Source organism: Theobroma cacao, chromosome 1 (assembly GCF_053813885.1).
Source record: "Theobroma cacao isolate CCN51 chromosome 1, ASM5381388v1, whole genome shotgun sequence".
Taxonomy (NCBI): Eukaryota; Viridiplantae; Streptophyta; class Magnoliopsida; order Malvales; family Malvaceae; genus Theobroma; species Theobroma cacao.
In genome coordinates this window covers 28,705,628-28,720,875 of record NC_142639.1, presented here as the reverse complement: position 1 = coordinate 28,720,875, position 15,248 = coordinate 28,705,628, and the positions used below count along the sequence as shown (strand labels likewise).

The following is a 15,248-nucleotide window of genomic DNA, read 5'->3' as shown; positions in this document are numbered from 1 at the left end:
GCTACAAAAGTTATTTTAGGAAGACTTTGAAAATATTGTGTTTTAAGAAAATAGAATATTTTATTTAATGTTTTTATTATATCCAAATAGCTATAATTTTACTTTAAATGAATGTTTTAGACTTAAAAATTTAATTTAAATCATGAAATATGTGTTTCCACTTACATATTACATTTTTACGGATTTCAAAATTTTTGAAAAAGAAAAAGAATGACTAAAATACCCCTGTGAGACAGAAATAAATTTTCATTGTTTTTGGATGGGAAAATGGACCATATAGCTTCAAAACACGATTTTAGTTACTGTCGATCACAGGGGAGGTAAGAAAACTGATACGAAAGCCTTACGAGGTTTCGGTCAGCATTTGGTGTAAAGAATATCTGACGAGACTTCGCGGAGGTTGTCACGACCTCAATGGGAGTTTCGGGTCGTGACAACTTAATTAATTTCCCACTTTATTTTGTTCTTTTCAATTAAGTCCAATTTTATTAATTATCCTTATTTAATCTCAATCATGTCACTTAATGTGTGTGAACCATTAGACTTCTAACATGTTGGCAATAAATATAAATCATAATCAAATATCTATTTAATAATTAATTTATATTTATAGATCATGAGTGGCATCTAGCAATACATCATGACCACCGAAATGTCAAAGAGTCAATTAAAGAATTTGACAAAGCCCTTTTGAAATACCCCATACTTTGATATGGTGATAAATAAAGTTGATCAAATGCAAATTGAGGTCAATTAAAATGTTTAGAAGTGATAAAAGACGAAAGGAGTAGTTTAGGATAAAATGTTTCGCAAGTGAGAAAATAATAATAAAATAATAATAAAATAATAATAATTTTATCGGAGGAGAATTTGTGAGATAAAAGGCGATTTGGAAGTCAAGTGAGGCATAATAAGGTATTTTTGGTACCAAGGAGACAAGATAAAATTTTTAGAATAAAATAATATTTTATTAATAAAATAATATTAAAATATTAATATTTAGCCGGATGTCGAAGTCAATCAAGAAGGAGGATCATATGGTTGATCCAAGTGGGGGAGAAGATGACAAGCCCGACTCTACAGAAATATTTGTGATGACATACATGTGGTGGATAGCATGTTTACATGCTAAGAGAGTCTTGAAAAATTTACAAAAGTCAGTATTGTACCTAGAGGTACAATAAAGTTGATTTAAGCCTCGAACTAGATCAAATAGAGAATTTACAATGAAATTAAGAATTTTAAAGTCCCGGAATGGGTTAATATGGTGATTCGGAGTTCAAGGATCAATTTGGAGTCAAACTGGAATTTTCGCTATCTAGGGGCAAAATGGTCATTTGCCACCTGGGGACAAAATGGAAATTTTTAGAAAAGATTTTTGGCCCCATTTGACTTATTGGAGTAAGATTTGAGGTTTAGAAGTGAAAAATTTTAATTTCGGTATAATTTGGAGTAAAAGGGTAAAATGGTAATTTTACCATTCGGAATCGAAAATTTAATTTTTTGAAAGGATTTTGATCAAATTTAATTATTTGGAGTGTGAAATGAGTATGAGGAGTGAAAATTATGCATTATGAAAAAATTTTAATTTTTGGGGTAAAAATGTAATTTTTGAAAAGTTCGGGGGCAAAAGTGTAATTTTGAAAAATTTGCTCTACCAAAACTTTGGAAAATTCTGGAAATTTCACTTAAGACTTGGATAAGTCAAAGGGAATGCATGGTGAAAAAAATAGGACAAGTGGATGGCTAGAAAAAAAAATGAATTAATAAAATATTTAAAATATGAATAAAATAATATTATTTCATTAAACAATAAAAAGGCATAAAAAAAAATCAGCCCACCCATTCTTCTTCTTCAACATTCGGCCAAGCAAGAAACAAGAGAGAGAAAGGAGAAAACAAAACCCTAGAGAGAGAAAATCAAAGAAAAAGTGTGAATTTTCAAGGAAATTAAGTGAAAAAGGTGAGATTTTTTCTATTAAGCTTGAGTTTTCTTATTCCCAAGCATTTCTCTTTATTTTTCATGATTAAATTACATGTTTTCATGATGAATTCAATTCTGAAAAAATGGGTTAGGAGAGAGAAAGTTGTTGGATTCATTTGATTTTAATTTATGTTAGTGTTTTTAGTTAGTTTAGCATATTTAGAAACAAAACAACAAAAAAAGAATTTATTTTCTCCCCCAACCATTAATGGCTGAATTTACCATGTAGTGAGTGAGGATGAGTTTGATTTTATTCTAGGAGAATTGGTTAAGGAATAATGAATTATGAGCCTAGAAAAATAATGGGAATTTTCGGAGCAAAAATACGAATTTTTACCCACTAGGGATATTTTCGTAATTTGCTGTTGGGACTGATAATTTGCATCACACTGAGGGACATTAAGTTAATTTGGGTGCAATTGAGGTATAGAAAGTGAAAAGAATTAAATTGGAGTTTAAACGAACCCGTTAGGAATTTAATCGAGTGATAAGACGAATTAGGCCAATACCGGGTTTAGATAGTTACCAGTGCATTTTTGCATTCCATATCATGCATTGGTAGTCTAAATTAGTTTAATTTTGATTTAGTACCAACTTAGTGAAATTCTCGATTTTGTACTGTGTCAAGGTGGTGAGTCCTCCAATAAAGGCAAGGAAATTGCATCCGAGGACCAGTAGACAGAGTGCTTCGAAAGTCTGCATTCTAGATATTGTGAGTAAACTTATTATCGTCTTAATTATCTAGAGTAGTTTTATACAACTATGTGATTTTATGAAAAATGGGTTTAAATGGTAAATTGTTATGTTTTAAGGGAAATTGTGATTTTATAAAATGATTTTATAAATTTTCTGAAAAATCGAATATTGGTTTTGAAAATAGAGTAATTGGAGACTGCTAGTTTGTGTTGCAAATTTATGGTTCTGAATTGAATGGCTTATGACAATAAATGAGCATGAATGGCTAAACTGATTTTGGTGTTATAATTATTTATACTGTGTATTCAGCCTTGAGAGGCTAGGTTGTGATAAATTGCCATGACATGCTAGAATGAATTTTATTGATTGGTGGATTATATATTAATTATTTACTGCAGAGGGGGTTCTGTGGACCAACCTATTAGAGGGGCACGGTAAACTCCATTATATTATTACCTCGAACGGAGAGGCGCGTAGGGTATCTCCTGGGGTATAGCTTAGGGTTCACTTCACGCCAAACCACCACGTGAAGGGGAACTCAGCCAACGCCAAGGAACGACTGTATTTTTTTCAAACAAAAATATATTTTAAGTGTACACAAAATTTTAACAGCCTTGGCGGACTCGGTTAGATGCCCTGCGCAAGGTATCACCGAGTATGAGTTTTGGCACGAGCCAAAGTTTTAAGAAATTCATAAGCCAAGTTGATTACTCGATTTTTATGGATTGATTTTATTTGGTTGAAATGAGTTGAATGGTAATGAAATTACAGTATGATGATTTATTTTAATTGTCTCCATTTACTCGACTTTAGATAGTTTAGATGGTATCTGTTTACTCACTGGGATTTTATAATCTCACCACCCTCATTTCCTCACATTTCAGGCTCAGGGAATTCCGTAGTTAGCTGACTTGAACACGGACCTTCATTTGGACGCGAATCGGTAAAAGCTGTAGGTTTCCAGCTTCCGATGCATTTTGGATAGATATGGGCCCACGTGTCACTGTAAAAGAAATTTTATGCTTTGGTTATTTGCTTTATAGTATATATGAATATAATTATCTTTTACGCTATAAGAATTATGTACCGATAGTTTTATGAAAATTATTTTACAAGAAAATAGTTTATTTTATTGAATATTTTTATCATATTCAAATGGTCAAATTTTCACTTCAAATGAACGTTTTAGATACTTAATTTTTTTTTCTCATTAAGTATATATTTTCGGCTTACCTACTACATTTTTAGCAAGTTTCGAGGTTTTCGACAAAAATGACGAAAATGCCCCTGTGAGCCATAAAAAAAAATATGTTATGTTATGATTGGGAAATGATTTGTAATCCTTCGTATTTTGATTATTTGATAACTATTGCTCACCGGGGAAGTGCGAAAGCTGATACGAGAGCCTTGCGAGGTTTCGATCGACATTCGGGGTGAAGAATGTTTGTCGAGGCTTCGCGGCGGTTGTCACGGGCTCGATGGGGAGTTCCGGGTCGTGACACCTTTAGTGATAAGCCTCTCAGTGCAATGCGGTTTTTTCATCAAATATCCTAGATATGTCATTAAGCATGGCTCGGTGTCTCCTTATGACATTCCATGTTAGTTCTCATAATTCATGACTAACCTTATGAATTTAGAAAACTAACTTTCCTCGAATTCATCATGCTTTGCTCAAAAACTTTATACAAGTTAATCAAGAATTGAGAACAAGTGAGATACATCCCCTCATATCACTTGGGGTGATGAATCCTTTCTTGACCACTCATTCACATTCGCATGCTTCATGGCATACCTAAAAACACCCTGTTTAAGCATCTGGTCACCTCTAGAATCGTAGGGGTGAAATCAAAGTATGTCATTCCCCATACAAGATGACTTGGTGTCTCAAGTTCAAGGACTAGTTGCACGACTATGACATGAGAACATTTTTCATATACACTTGAGTGAAATACCAAATGGTGTTCTCATAACGGTCATGTGCAGTGAACTTGTTCTTTAACAAGCACCTACATGTTATCCTCAAGTATCCCATATACTTCGATCTATGAGATCGATTGCTTACTTCTCAAGTAAGGAGGCTTAACATGTACTAGTCTTTGAACATTGTCAATGCCCTGTCTTGACAATATAATGACTAGGAACAATTTTAAGAACATGGCTGTAACGACCTACTCTCTGATCGTTACCGACATCCGAGACTTGTGAGTGAACTTGCCAAATCCCAAACAAGCCTTAGTTGAGATTTCGGACAATTAAATGAAATATTCGTTTACACATACAAATTGACTACTAATAATGATATCGTCGTTCAATTAACCAAATAAATAGTTGTAATTTATACGTCGTTACTAGATGTCAATATCCAATTTTGATAAACTTTCATCAAATTTAACATCGCACTTAATACTCATTACACAACCTCCAAGTTTTTAACAAATACACATATGAAAGACTAATAATAATTATAAGTTTGACTATTTGACACAACACGACCCCTATGCAGTGGTGCGAAGATGCCATTACCTACGTTGCAGCAAGTCTCGATGTGCTGAGCAATGCACTTGAGCTGATTACTTATTTGCAAAAGGGAGATAAAGAAGGTGAGTCTCACAGACTCAGTGATCATCAACTCCATGAGTAGGGTGTAGATGGGAAACAAGCGAAGGGCAGAAGATTTGAATGTTAAAACATAAGAGTATGCATAAACCAATTAAAATAAAATGAAGCATTTGTGCCTTATTTGTAAAACCAGGAACATTAGTGCAACGTAATCATTTAACAATAAATGTATCCAAACCAGTATAAGTATAAGATTTCCTATAGTTGAAATCATTCAACAACTTTACTCAAATCAATCCAACATAAACACGCATGCTCCCGTGAAATCAAGTATTATCAAGGCTTATACACAAATTCACAAATCACCTCATACGTGAGGAGTTAAATCCAACATCATAGTATAAATAGGGGAGCTCAGAAAAATCTTGCAGTTCTCACTATGGGAAAGAATACGTATTGAAAACCCAAAGAGATATCACTCTCGAGTAGGTAATTGTAAATAATAACCCATGGACCCATTTCCACGTAATAACATCTAGGAGCTCTGCTTCATCGGATCCCACAACCATGGCAGTCTCGACGATGTTGGCCGACATCAGAGAATCAAACAGTTGCAACCGCGTATATCACTCGTGGCCTAGCCACGTATATCATCCTATGGCTTTGCCATGTATATATCACAAACCATGGACCCAGCCATGTCTAACAGCCTGTCGGTGACCCAAACGTTCTCTAGCTAGAGCTCACTTGTGCACAAGGGTCACACTATCTCGATGTGACATTCGACCTACTCTTGAATCTCCCGGTTTAGTAAAACCACTTAAAAATCAATTTGGTTCTCAAAAGCTCATTCAAAACCCATTTCAAAAGTACCAATCATGGTAACATGGTAAAACTTCTTTTTGCATGACTTTGCTATGTAAAACCTTTTGCATGAGGTTTAGATTTCAAATCCACATGGTGAATATGAAGTTCATTCATGAATGCTCATCACACAATCAATAAGGCACATTTCGATACAAATCATGATAAAAGGCTTGTTTCTCAATTTTTAAAATTCCTTGCATATATAATTTAAATATACATTATCAAAACAATTTCAAACATTTTGGCATCCACAATTGCCTAGGATATCTACCAGCTCATGTTGTCCACAAATCGCATTTAAAGTAAATCAACACATCTATTAATCGTATAGCAATATTTATATATATAGTGTGAAAATTTTTGAAGTCGACACCCCCTACTCACCTTACAATAGTGGGATACTACGTCGCTATTGATTCGGTTGCGTATTTAGCTAATTCTACTTACCGGTCACCCATCATTTCCTCCAGCACGTGACCATAGCATAACTTCCTCACTTACACACTTCCTAGCAACAATGAAAACTCGATACACTTAATTATACTCATGCATGGTGGCAAATGAACCAATAAATCCTTAACCAAGTCTCCTAGTTTTCATCTACATTATCCACAATCATTTAGCACACAATCCACACACTTTCAACCAACCAAAACTAACGCAATATACTATACTCACATTGCATGCTCACCTTTCAGTTTGGGGTTGAGTTCCACACACACAGTTCACAATTTCTTCACATCCATAATCACCATTAGTGCCACAAACATAAGCAATTAGAACACATCTCATTTCCCTTTTCTACTTGTGATTTCAAGACTAAAACACTTACCCATTGCTTATATTAGCTCTAAAATCACCATGCATTCCAAGATCTACCTACATGCATGCCTTGAATTCTTTGAATCTTTATAGATTCTTGCCACCACAAACAAAATCCCACATTACAATTGATTTACAAAGCATGCATTTCAACAAAAATGATAATCTTTTTACCTTCCTTGTCTCGAGTTCACTAGGCCGAACCTTCTTTTCTCTTTTCTTCTTCCTCCTTTCTTCCTTTCTCTTTTCTCCTTTCTTCTTTCTCCTTTTTCCCTTTCTCTCTTTGCTTCCAAGTCGATTCTCTCTCTTTTTCTTTCCAAATGTGTGGGTTTTCTCAAGGCAAAGTCATTTTGCTATTTTTTGGTGTGGGCAGATTCTCCCAAGTTCCCCACCACTCAAACTTCCTTTCTTTTTTTCTTTCATGGGTGGATTGCCCAAGTCTTGGTTATTTTGGCATTTCCTTTTCTTTATGTGGTTAAAATCACAAGGCGAAAAGGCTTTTGGAACCTTTCCACCCACCACTTTCATTGTCCATTCTTTTCTTCTTTCTTTTATTTCCTCATTTCGCATTGGAGCAACTCATTCTCCACTCAAGTTTCATGCATAAATTTCACTTTACATTTTATTTGGCCACTTATTCAACCATTCAAGTGTCATGCATGCCACATTCCTCTTTCTTTATTTGGCCACCTCATGCACCAATCCCATTACATGCAATTAACTTAGTCTTATTCTTCCTTTTTACTTCACTTGGTGGGGGTCCCACATGTCCCCCACTAACATGTCTCCCACTAACTTCTCTTTTTTACATGTAATAGTGAAATTCACATGTACATCTCATATTCCACATAATCTAACCTTCCTTGGTTAGTAAGCTCCCCTTTTTAACTTCAAATATTGAAATTGCAAATGAGTCCTCAAACTTTTCCTTATTTACCATGTAACTCTCCAAACTTTCATCTTTCACAATTTGGTCCTTCTAACATTTATTCAAGTCCAATTTCCTTCTATTTTCTTCAATTACATGTGTACAAATAGGGTATAAAATTTGTACTTCACCAAGGTATCACCATAATTTTTAAATATATACTTACCTGCTCTAGCTCTATTTAATATAGGTACGTGAGCCCCATTAACATTGTTTTTCTTCAAAATTCTTTCTTACTTCTTTTTCCCCACTTAGATTAGTCATATGCAATCACATCTCTTTGCTGCACTTTCACCGACTTGCCTTGACCATCCAACTTTCTATCATTTACGGATGATGTGGTAGAGCATGGCACATGCCATGCACATGAAAATGATCCAAAATATAATTGCAATTCAAGAATAAAACCAAACAACACTATACCTCCCAGCAATTGGCTCTTGGAAATTGACTTTTATAATTTTTTTTTTATAGTATTTCTTAGAGATAGTAATGGGTACTGTCACGACCCGGAACCTCCTTCAGGCCCATGACAATCGCCGCGACGTCCCGATTGACACTCATTATCCGGAATGCCAACCGGAACCCCGCAAGGCTTACATATCAGTTTCTTTCTTTTCCTGTGAGCAATCATTGTTAAATATCGAGTTTTTAGAGAATATATACTATTTTAGATAAAAAACAATCAAAATAAAATTTTCGCCACACAAGGGTATTTTGGTCATTTTTTTCTCAAAAATTTCGAAACTGGCTAAAACATAATATACAAGTACAAAACACATAATTCATATTCAAAATGAGTTTAAAGTCTAAAATCTTCATTTAAAACGAAATTACGGTTATTTGAATATAATAAGAAAATAAAAGAAATATTAAGGAAAATATTCTATTTTCTTATAAAATAATTGTCACAACCCGGAACCTCCCTCAGGCCCATGACAATCGCCGCGACGTCCCAATTGACACTCATTATCCGGAATGCCAACCGGAACCCCGCAAGGCTTACATATCAGTTTCTTTCCTTTCCTGTGAGCAATCATTGTTAAATATCGAGTTTTTAGAGAATATTTACTATTTTAGATCAAAAACAATCAAAATAAAATTTTCGCCACACAAGGGTATTTTGGTCATTTTTTTCTCAAAAATTTCAAAACTGGCTAAAACGTAATATACAAGTACAAAATACATAATTCATATTCAAAATGAGTTTAAGAGTCAAAAATCTTCATTTAAAACGAAATTACGGTTATTTGAATATAATAAGAAAATAAAAGAAATATTAAGGGAAATATTCTATTTTCTTATAAAACAATATTTATAGAGTTATACGTGAATAATTTTTATAGCGTAAAAGCTAAATAAATTTATACATACTGAAATACAGTAAGCCAAAATATTTAATTTAATTTACAATAACAAGAGGGCCCCCGAATAAACAAAAGTAAAGAGGACTGTGAACCTACGATTTGGAAAATGCAGATCCAATGGTAGTCCTCGATGAGATCAGCTATCTACAGTCTATACTGAACCTGAAATGGGTGGAAAGGAGTTGGGTGAGATTTTGCAATCCCAATGAGTAAACAGACATTATCATAAATATCTAAAGGCGAGTAAAATGGAGGCAAGTTTAAACAACAAATTTCAACTCATTTCATAATGTTTTCAATTTATTTCTTAAACCACAAAGTATTTGTAATTTACCAAAACAATTGTTAAGGCTTATGGCTTTTATTAAAACAAGGCTCAAGCCAAAACTAATCCTCGGGGATACCTTGGCCGAGGTATCTAACCGAGTCCGCCAAGGGTGTTAAAATATTCACACGTGAAACACATTTTTATTTTTAAAACAAGCCGTCCCTTGGCGTTGGCCGAGTTACACATTCACGTGGGGGTTCGACGTGAAGTGAGCTCTAATACTACCCCAGGAGTTACCCTCCTCGCCTCTACAACCGGAGTAACTATATAACTGGGTTTACCGTGCCCCTCTAATAGGCAGTCCACGGAAACCCGTCACTGCAGTGACTAACCCACCAATTTTAATAAAATTTCGACAGTATAACGTGGCTTTTATTTATTTATCCAGCCTGCATAGTAAAACAACTTACATAAATTTCCCAATGCATTCACAAAATATAGCCACATATACTCATTTCTCATAAGCCATTCCTAGGAAAATATATATTTTTCAAGTCAATTTGTAGCCTACGATTACTCAATTTCATAATCAATACAATATATTTTTATTTGTCACATTTATTCCTAAAACATCAAAAATCCCGTTTTAATCTCGTTCTCATTTCATAAAATACATAAAGGGCATTTAAAATAAACTCTAGATAATTTACAATAATAATAAGTTTACTCACCGTTTGTACAAACTAAAAGCTTTCTAAGCGCCCCGATCACTACTCGTCGGGTACGACTTCTTTGCCTTTTCCGGAAGGCTCTCCTCCTAGACACATTACAAAAATTTACACAATTCATCACATTGATGCTAAATCACTATATAATTAACTTAAATCCTATACTAATGCATGGTATGAAATGCAATAGCCTAAAACGGCTTAAATGCGGTATTAACCTATTTTTGGCACTTTGCCCGATAAATTGCTAACGCGCTCCATTTTAGCTCTAAATCATCCCATTCTCTCTCCAACATTTCTAACCATCAAATATCAGCCAATAACCTTCTAAAAACAACAAAAATCAGCTCACTCCCTTCCTTGGAAAATTCGGCCAAAAATGGGACATTAACTCGGTAAATTTTCTACTTTGTTTTTCTATCACGTTTAATCGTTTTTCATCATTTTCTCTTCATTTCCCTTAGAATAAAATCAATTCATCATCATTGTACAGCATTGAGCATCCAGCCAAGAGTGGGTATTGTGAAAATTTAATGATTTCTTGCCCAATTTAATTTCTAAACACATTTAACTAACTAAAACTATCAATTTAACTAAAAATCAAAACCTAAAAATTTCAATTTCTCTCTCCTAGAATTTCGTCCAGCCCTTGATATCACTTTTTGATCTCTCTCCTCAAGCATGCTAAATGGAAATAAAGGCATAGGAAAGGTAGGAATCAAGCTAAAATCGAAAAATCTTACCGTTAGACGCGTAAACGGTCGAAAACCGCGAATTTCTCTTTGAATTTTCTTGTTTCTCTTTGGTTTTTCTTTTCTTCTTCCTTTCCTCTCTATTTCCTCTGTTTTTCTTCCTTATGGCCGGCCAGCACTCAAAATTTGGGTTTAAATGGCTGACTTTTCATTAAAATAATATTATTTCATTAAAAAAGGCCATGTGTCACTTTCCCATTGGCCCATTTTTAAAATTTCATCCATTTGTTTCCAAATTTTCACCATACACTTGTCTCATATATTCATAGCTTAGATAAAATTCTCAGACTCATCCAAAGTCTCGGTGGAGTAATTTTTACAATTTACACTTTTGCCCCCGTAAAAGTCAAAAATTACATTTTTGCCCCAAAAATTGAAAAATTGTCCATAGACATATTTTTCACCCCTTATACTCATACCATTCTCCAATTTGTCAAATTTGATCTAAATTCTCTCAAAATCTCAAATTTTGTCCATGGGTGGCAAAATTACGATTTTGCCCCTACACTCCAAAAATCACCAGAATTAAACTTTTTCACTTCCTATCATTAAATTATACTCCAAATAGTTAAACTTGGTCAAAAATTTCACTCCATGATCAAAATATTATCTTAGGTGGCAAAATGACGATTTTGCCCTTAAATATCAAAATTTCTAATTTTACCCCAAATGAACCCTCGAACTCCGAACAATCATTTTTAGTCATTCATGGACTATAAAATATTAAATTTCATCCTACAATTCCTATTTGAACTAGTTCGAGGTTAAATAAATTTAAGTGTACCGTTAGGTACAATATCAGGTTTCGTTTATTCTTAGGTGCTTTTCTAGCGTAATAACATGCTACTCAATGCATGTATGTCATGACATGTATTTATAGGGTCGGGTTTTACAATTCTACCTCCCTTAAAATCAAATTTTGACCTCAAAATTTCACTTACCAGATTCGACAAATAGATGCGGGTATTGGTTCCTCATCTGATGCTCTACTTCCCATGTCATTTCCTCCATTCGAGCATTTTTCCACAATACTTTGACCATTGAAATACTCTTGTTTCTTAGTACTCGATCCTTTCGATCCAAGATACTCACAGGTTGTACCTCGAACTTCAAATCGTCATGCAACTCGATCGGAGGTGCTTCGAGGACGTGAGAGGGATCTGGTACATATTTCTTAAGCATGGAGACATGGAAAACGTTGTGGATCCGATCTAACTCTGGAGGTAATTCTAACCGATAAGCCACTGGTCCAATCCTTTCAATTATTCGGAATGGTCCAATATATCTCGGGTTGAGCTTTCCCCTCTTCGCAAATCGAATCACACCTTTCATTATCCAATAAAACACCATAATTTATCATGATAGTATAATCAATAAGATTTAATACTTCAAAGTATTCAAATTATTACCTTTCCAAGGAGAAACCTTAAGAAAAACTTTATCATCGATCTCAAACTCCAAGTCTTTTCTCCGTTTATCTGCATAGCTCTTCTGCCTATCCTGGGCTACCTTTAGCCTCTCTCGTATAACCTTGATCTTGTCATTAGTTAGCTCGATCAATTCCACACTCACTAACTTTCTTTCACCCACTTCATCCCAACAAAGTGGAGTACGACATTTCCTTCCATATAAAGCTTCGTATGGTGCCATACCAATGCTAGACTGAAAGCTATTGTTGTAAGCAAATTCCACCAATGGCAAATGTCTGTCCCAACTCCCAATAAAGTCAATGACACAAGCCCATAACATATCCTCCAAGGTCTGGATAGTCCTTTCTAATTGACCATCCGTCTGTGGGTGAAAAGCAGTGCTAAATTTCAATTTGGTTCCAAGAGCTTCTTGAAATTTCGGCCAGAATCGAGAAGTGAATCGAGGATCTCGATCTGACACTATAGAAACGGGAACTCCATGTGGCCTCACAATCTCATCTATATAGAGCTGAGCCAGCTTCTCAATAGAGTATGTACTATGGACAGCTAAAAAGTGAGCGGACTTAGTCAACCGATCTACGATCACCCAAATAGCATCCTTTCCCCTCTGTGTCCGCGGCAATCCCAAAACAAAATCCATAGTTACATGCTCCCATTTCCACTCGGGAACAGGTAAAGACTGAAGTGTACCTGCTGGCCTCTGATGCTCCGCCTTAACTTGCTGACATACGAGACACTTTGCTACGAATTCTGCTACGTCTCGCTTCATACCCGGCCACCAATAATTCTCCCTGATAGTCCTATACATCTTGGTGCTTCCGGGATGTAATGCATAAGCAGATGAATGAGCTTCTTCCATGATCGCCTGTCTCAACTGGTTTCCCTTAGGAACACAAACACTATCTTTAAACATCAAGACGTTATCCTCTCCAAATCTGAACTCACTAACTCCTCCATCGGTCAGTTTTTGAATTTCTTTTCTTAACTCATCATCAGTCCTCTGAATGTCCTTGATCTGATTAAGTAACGAAGGTCGCACAATGAAGTTTGCCAATAAGGATCCATCCTCACCATTTCTCAACTGGACCCCAAGAGATTTCATCTCTATTAATGCTGGAAAATAACAACTCTGAAGTGCTGCTAAAGACGATGAAGACTTACGACTTAAGGCATCAGCTACAACGTTCGCCTTTCCCGGATGATAGTCTATCACCAAGTCATAATCTTTTATCAACTCCAACCATCGCCTTTGCCTCAAATTAAGCTCCTTTTGGGTGAGCAAATATTTTAAACTCTTATGATCCGTAAATATCCGACAATGCTCACCATACAAGTAATGCCTCCAGATTTTTAAAGCAAACACCACTGCTGCTAACTCTAAATCATGGGTAGGGTAATTTGCTTCATGCCTCTTTAGCTGTCTAGAAGCATAAGCCACAACTTTTTCATCCTGCATCAATACGCACCCTAACCCCAACTTTGAGGCATCACTATATACTACAAATCCCTTACCATTAACAGGAAGTGTTAAAACGGGAGCGGAGGTTAACCGGTTCTTTAGCTCCTGAAATCGATTCTCACAAACATCATCCCACACAAACATAACTCCCTTACGAGTTAGACGGGTCAAAGGAGCTGCTATTAAGGAAAACCCCTGAACAAACCTCCGATAATAACCGGCTAATCCGAGGAAACTACGAATCTCCGTCACTGTCTTAGGTTGCTCCCATTGTAAAATTGCCTCTACTTTCTTAGGATCAACATATATTCCAGTTCTCGATACTACGTGTCCCAAGAATACCACTTCCTGTAACCAAAACTCACACTTCGAAAACTTTGCATACAACTGTCTTTCCCTCAAAGTTTGTAATACTATACGCAAGTGGGCAGCGTGCTCATCATTATCTCTCGAGTAAACCAGTATGTCATCAATGAACACAATAACAAACTTGTCCAGGTAAGGGTGGAACACCCTATTCATGAGATCCATAAAAGCTGCCGGTGCGTTAGTTAACCCGAAAGGCATGACCAAGAACTCATAATGACCGTACCGAGTCCTGAACGCTGTCTTGGGTACATCTTGTTCTTTAATCCTCAACTGATGATACCCAGACCTTAGATCAACCTTGGAAAACACTGTAGCTCCCTGTAATTGATCGAAAAGATCATCAATCCTCGGTAACGGATACTTGTTCTTAATGGTCATTCTGTTAAGCTGTCGGTAATCGATACATAACCGAAGTGTACCGTCTTTCTTTTTCACAAATAAAACCAGTGCTCCCCATGGAGATATACTAGGGCGTATAAAACCCTTGTCCACCAACTCTTGCAATTGTACTTTCAACTCCTTCAACTCTGCTGGAGCCATTCTATATGGAGGGATAGAAATAGGTGCGGTACCTGGAAGTAAATCAATAGGGAACTCAAGCTCTCGATCAGGAGGCAGTCCCGGTAAATCATCAGGAAATACATCAGGAAACTCACTTACTATCGGGACATCCTCTAACTTAGGTTCCCCCTTTGAAGTATCAATTACGTATGCCAAATAAGTCGGATACCCTTTCTGCACTAATTTTGAAGCTTTGATGGCCGAGATTACACAGGACGGTAATACTCGACGTTTCCCTACAAACACAATCTCTGCTCCCTCCGAATTTCGAAGAACAACTTCCTTTCGGAAACAATCCACGTTCGCTCGATGTGCAGTTAACCAGTCCATACCCAATATTAGATCAAAATCTAGGATCTCTAGAGGAATTAAGTCACCCCTAAATTCTTCCTCGCCTACTCTTACCCCACAGTCTCTATAACAACTATTTCTAACTAGCTTTTCTCCTAAAGGGGTGT

At 35.8% G+C, this 15,248-nt stretch overlaps 1 long non-coding RNA gene across 1 annotated transcript; it reads left to right on the top strand.

Moving 5' to 3' along the window:
- The first annotated feature begins 1,825 nt into the window (after positions 1-1,825).
- LOC148764699 (uncharacterized) lies at positions 1,826-3,615 on the top strand. The gene is made up of 3 exons (XR_016024193.1): positions 1,826-1,963; positions 2,613-2,696; positions 3,565-3,615. It is a non-coding gene; the product is annotated as an uncharacterized LOC148764699 (long non-coding RNA).
- The last annotated feature ends 11,633 nt before the right edge of the window (positions 3,616-15,248 follow it).